Here is a 6,680-nt window from a genome sequence, read left to right on the forward strand (position 1 = left end):
TCTAAATTGTTGTCCGCCCACCCCAACAGGGGAGGACATAAAAGGGGACACAATAAAGCCATAAACGGCGGTGGTGGCTGGGCCAGGCATGCAGGGGTTATATGCTTCAGCGGCCCAAAGGCGACACATTTTACATCAATACTATTGTCATTCTGATGGGCTGTGGGGCGAGTAGCCCTGGGACAGGGGGAGGAGGTTGAGAAGAGGGAGACAGATAGAGAGAGTGAAGGAGGAGGGTGGGACACTTGTGATGGCCTTAGCCTGAAGTAACCAAGCATTTCATTCACACACAAGGAAACTGATCAGGACGAATACAAACAAGATACCTGGCAGAGATCAAACAAAACCGGTTATAGTGATAACAATCTTGTTAAGGGTTTTGTCTCAAAGGATAATCAGTCCTGGAAAGAATGACCGTCAACCACTGCAGAAGACATTTTGAAACCAGTAATGGATGGTTTCATCAGAATAAAGTTCATACTTCACAGAACATAACTTTTTTTATGGAAAGTGAGGCTCTGAAGTTTCTTCTTCCCGCCAGGTTTCTGCTATAGTTTTTGATTAGTTTTTAGAGGCTGATTCTGTCAGTGGCAACATGTTGTTATAAGCGTCTGTGTTAAGATTGTAGCTGAATTCTAGGACAAGTAACTCTTTTATGATCAAATAAGAATTAAAACATATTTTTTTACATGAACCCTCCATTGAACAAGTGAACTAGACTTGAAAGATTTTTGAGCACACACTTTTAAAAATGTAAGTTAACACGTACTGGAAATACATTCAAAAGTAATGATACCAGATTCCTGATATAATTCACAACAGTTTGATTGTTTGGAGCCTTGGGGTCTTTGTAAAGTGTTAAAGTTTCCAAGTAAGGAATGTCGTTGTAACTTCAAAACTATAGTAAGAGATGTTTAATTGATTTTGTCTTGATCTATTATTGTAACAACAAAAATGACTTTGAAGATGAAATGTCATCCATGCGCCATTACAGACATATAATACTTGCATTTGTAAAAGACGTAGATTAGAGTTCACAATCCCGCTAAAAGTCAGGTGAGTCGAATGTCACCCGTTCACCGTTAAATACAAAGTTGGTTTTAGACATGTCACTTTTAACACAAATGCGGTCACACTTTAGTGATTTTAATTGTGCCAGTCGTGTTGAGTACTTAAAATATAAAATATCTATCTTTTATTTCCCTCTGCTGTGTTGCCCGCGGGCTGTGGTCCTTCTGCAGAGGACCTCCAGGGCGTGAGTGAGCTCTGTGGACTGAGGGGGCTGGAAGGTCGCTCAGCAGGGGCTGGGAGCGTGCACTCTGCAGAGAGGAGGCTGAGTGCCCACCGCAGGGAGAGAGCCCAGTGACCACAGTCTGGAGGTCAGTAGTGGAGTGCTCCCCTTTTACCCGCAGTTCGGTGTTTTATTCTTCTTAACAAAGAAGATAGGGAAACAGGCAGTGACTGAGCAGCACTCGACCTACCGCCCTGTTGAGAAGGGGGGAGCTGCTAAATGTGACAATAATTGATAGATATCTTTTGTGAAACTTGTTTGAAGCCTGCACTCCTGCCAGTCTTGGTGGGGAGTCTTCTACATTGTACGTATAAAGATGACTTTTCAATGCCTCAAGTCAAGATGCGGTATGTCAGAGTGGTGCTGACAATGAGGCAGGTCTGTTTTCCATCATGAACATTGTCATGTGTTACGGCATCATCAGAAATGTGCGTAGCTCAGCTCTGGGATTTGGATGACAGTTGCTCTGTAGGGCCAGGGATGGATGAATGAGGGGGGATGTGACAGTCGTCTGATTTATGGATGCAGGCAAAGGAATCAGTCTGCGGTTTGCATCTGAACAACATTGAAACCACGTTTCCCAGGTTGAGGCCACAAGTGCAACGCAAACTGTCTGGAAAGGCAACAGCGATTAAGGTCAAGAACATTGGCGACGGATGTCAAAATGAGCTGTGACTCAACAACACTTGTGGTGTGTTGTACAGACCTGCAAAGGAAGGCCTCGATCTGTGTGTCTGCATCACTAGGTGCACAGGAGGGGGAGGCACACACAGCGGTCCCCTACCGGGCCGGTTTCTACGGTGACCTGAGAAAGCCCGTAACCAGGTCCGGCTCTTTCTCAGGCCTAATCAGCGTATTACCACAAAGAAGGACATGTGTTCAGCCCCCCCACCTCTCTACCCTCCCTACTCAATCCGACCAGCATGGCTGGACACAGGCAGCCAATAAAACCAGGATTAGGAGGGTATCTACACACTGGGCTGTAGCGAAAAAGTTTCTGAACACGCCCAATCCCGCCCTGCTCCCTTCACAAACTCCTTTTCATTCTTCTCAGTGTCTCATTCCTTCCATCTTTCACTTTATTTCACTTGTTCCCATGTTTATATCCTTCCAATGCCTCTTCTTTTCAGAGCCCTCACCCTGTAAGCTCTTCACACAATGGTGCATCCAGAAATTACTCATTTTGCCAGAGCAGTCCAGCAAATTCCCAATGCCTCTTGCCCACCTACCCCCTTTTATACTCTGGATCCTGTGCTTTTTTAGGTTATGATAATGATATGTGCTCCATCACAATGACAAAGCTGGGCATGTGTTTAGCTGTCTATGTGGATTGGTGAATTTATGTGAATCCACGCTCCTTTACATATTTTTCTATGAATTCACGCTCTTCTACATAATGTTAAAAAATGTAAATCTCCCATTGAATTTAAGGACCCTGAAGCAGATTTTCTTTTGCCTCCATCTAGAAAGTAATTGTCTATAAAATAAATGAATACGAGATGATGATGATAATAAAGTAGGCAGTGTGCTCTCTCTGTACAGTGCATCGTGTTTACTGTCATATGTGTGAAGAACTTTGGGAAGTCCTCGGCCTCTTGGTGGCTGAGAGGCTGCTGCCTCACCTCCGAGTCCTTGCTAATGTGTCCTGGAAATGGGAGAGTGTTAGGGGTAATATTGATGCCTTTGTCAGGACTTTTTAAGACAGGGGACAAAGACGACAAGAGTTCTTCCCCCCCCCCAAATAAACCTTTTTCATTAGAGCAGCAAACACTTCATCCCTCTGCAGTATGAGGGAATCTCTATGCTCACCCTCAGTGGTCTTCAGCCGGACACTGAGGCGGCCTAATTAAAGGGCACTTAAGCTCCACAATGTGCGGCGGTGTAGGTTGGAGTTGGTGGGGGTCCCCGCCGAGAGGGACAGAATTCATGGCACTCGTAAACAAGGGAGTCCAGGACAGAGGGACAGAAGAGGGCTATGTGCCAGAGACTTTGTTCACACAAGATGAAGAGTCAACAGCCTCCCCATCCCTCACCCCTCCTTAGCCATCCCCCCTAATATCCACCTTCTTCAGAGGAGCTGCAAACACAATGCCGTCTCACTCCCCTCTTCTTGCTCTCAATCACTGTTGGGACAATGAGGGGACCCCCGCCACCACCACCATCCTTCTGCCCCTCCCCGACCCCCAAACAGACACTTCTTTTATTGAAATTCTTTGGTGTTCTAATCCTCAGCTTCCTCCAGGGGCAATAATGGACTCCCTGCGTCAGCCTTTTCCAGCGAGGCTATCATCCAAGCCTGCCCGGGTCACAAGTCCACCTCTCCAATTGGAGAACACTGTCCCAGCAGTGCCATTCCTGTCCCATCCAGCTCATTTACAGGCCATACGAGCTGCCACTGACCGTAAGAACACATTTGTAATAATAAGCATGCATACATTTATGGGAATCACTAAACATTTTACAATGTTCAGATACCTTACCTTTTTAGATGTACAAAAGGGGTTGGCAATTTTTTTAAATGTTTTGTTTAACGGTATTTCGCATGTTTGTAGAATTTGAAAAAATCCCCCTCTTTTGGCTTCACTACATGTTAGTCCATCTGTACACTGCTCAGAGTTCACCGAGCATGTTCATGTTGGCAGGAAGAGTGGAAAGTGCTGGAAACACAAAATACTGGTTAAAATAAATCATCAGCTAATTTTATAAGTGAAATGAGAAGACGCCCAGTGAATGCTGAATACAGATTATACTGTATATTTTGAGTGCTTTTGTCTCATCTTTTTAATATAAAGGATGTACAGCCCTCATTGTCATAAATGGGGTTGACTGTTAGAAATACTTCTCAGTAAAAAGCAACACGACCACAAACTACAGCCTCCAAAATGACTATTAATTTGAATCAACACACATTCAACAAAAACTGCACATTTTAACTTTCAAGGAGGTAGTAAGGAGCCAATAAATGTTGGAATGCATTGCTTTGAGCCAGGTGTACCCAATCATAACATACATCGGGACATATTAATTTAGCATACAAAAGCGTTAAGCAACAGTCAAACTACAACCGTACCACTTAATTGTTTTTGGTAGGTAAAGGATGCTGAATTAACATTATTCTGTGTATATAAATGAAAAAGAATGCATCATAATAATTGACATTACAGTACACAGCTTTTATACAATGAGTTTTTAATATCTTTTTAATCTTGACCACACCACTGTGCTTGTGTTAGTTACACGACTGGAGGTGTTTCACAGTACAGACTCCAGGATGACTCCAACCAGTTTAAAGTGTGTTGATGGTGACATCTGCTGGTCACACACAATCAGGAGCGCTTGTTTGTCAAGTACACGTATGAAATGTCTGGTAAGCAATGAGCACGTAACGCGGCATGACAACTAGAGCTGCAACTAACAATTATTTTTCTAGTCTATAAAATGTCAACAATCGTGACAAACACCTGTCATAATGTATCATAAAACAAAGTGATGCCTTTAGAATTACATATTTATTGTCTCATTGAATGAGGTGAATGCAATATACAGTAAAATCAGGCAAAGCTGTTGAATAAGGAGACAGCTTTTTCCTTGATAGGTTTGCCTAATGGTTGGGATTAAATGACTTCGCTAACAGAATTACCACATTGCTGCATTCTGTGGTACACCAAGAGATCTAAAACCAAATTCCTAAGCCAAGACCATTGCAGTATCACTTTCTCTGCAGCAACAGATCAGACATTTTTCCAAATATACATTTTAAAGATGGCTGTTTTCATGACTAATGCAAGCTGCATATGCTGGAGAGTAAAGTGTATTATTTCTCTCCACCAATCTTTAAGTGCTAAAATGATATAAAGACTATACAAGCTTCAGTCTCTAGTAATCAACGAAGACATAATGCTGGCTCTTTTAAGGAGTATTCAACAAGTAAAACTAATGTTACAACAAGAAACATTTACATTATAATAAGTTATGAAATGTTTTGGAGCAGTTAAATGAGAATTACTTCAGAAGTGCAGACAGAGCATAAAGGTCCTGGGTTCATACCGCAGTCCTGGTGCTCCTCCAAAATATGTTCATGTTAAGTATTGTATTATGGTTGTAAAGTCGTAGATGGTAATTACATTTATGAATAGTTAGATATGCTTAGTGTACATTCTTGATATGTCATATAGCAAAGAATGTTTTTCATAACAATTGATGGCAGAACAAAATATAACATGAAATGCATCTCATTAAACACTTTTATGTCTGCATGAGTCCTGTTCACAGAATCAAATTACGTCTGAAAGGGTTAGCCAGATGACCTACGGGCATGAGCCGAAGTACAGAGATATGTAGTCTGCAGAGGAAAATATCTTAACGTCATATACTAAATATGTTGTGAGAAAATGGATACGACTGTAGGACTTTGAAGCGTTGTTTTTATCTTAAGCAGTGGAAGCCAATGTGTTCTTACTGCAAAGATCAGATACACACTTGTGCTTGGCTTGGTGCTTGAGTGTAAATCTTTTTTTTCAGATGGGTACTGTACAACAAAACATTAAAGTAACACCCTGTGAACCAAAGATACCACATAAATGAATAATGTAGCTTTGAATACAGCTTATCTATAGCTTAGGACAGCCTACCATTTTGTTTGCAGATGTGATACACTACACACAATGTCCCCATTTTATTTCATTACTTTATAAGCGCAGAAAAGTTGACTATCTACCTGACAGTGTGTCCCTCAAAGTCACAGATGACGACTTGTTGATCGGACATCTGAAGGCGTCATAATTTGCTCCCCTCCTGGGGTCTGTTTTATCAATGTCACATATTTGGCCATTGTTCCAGTGCCAGCTATGATCTCACAGCACTGTCATCCATGGTTCACATTTGAACAGAACTCTAGGTTTACATAGCTAACACAGCCATAGCCCCCACGGCGATGAGTGTAAGAGAGAGACCACTGTCGGCCGGCCCAACCTGTTTGATGCCACTCATCACAAGGGTACCCTTAGAAACAGTGGGTGTCACGTAACATTGCATGCAAGTATAGAACACAGTTGACCCATTTGGCCTCAGGATACTGTGGGCCTAAATTAGTATTAGGGCTTATCTTTGGATCTAGAACATGACACTGTTGATCTTTGATTTGGGGTCCTGAGTATCAGGCATGTCATTCTTTGTTGCCGCTAGCAAGGTCTCCTCTCACCTTAGGTACGTTAGTATTCAAGTGCCTCCTTTTGTATTTGAGCTAAGCAGAAAGGCGTCAGAGCGACTGGCTGTTTAAATAAACAGAAAAGACTAACTCTGGCCATGTAGTTCTGCCGTTCTGTTGAGCAGTGGGTCGTTTTTAGGAACAACTTTGGCCCAGACTGAAATATTTCAGCAGTGATTTGAT

The sequence above is a fragment of the Etheostoma cragini genome, chromosome 21, assembly GCF_013103735.1.
Source record: "Etheostoma cragini isolate CJK2018 chromosome 21, CSU_Ecrag_1.0, whole genome shotgun sequence".
Taxonomy (NCBI): domain Eukaryota; kingdom Metazoa; phylum Chordata; class Actinopteri; order Perciformes; family Percidae; genus Etheostoma; species Etheostoma cragini.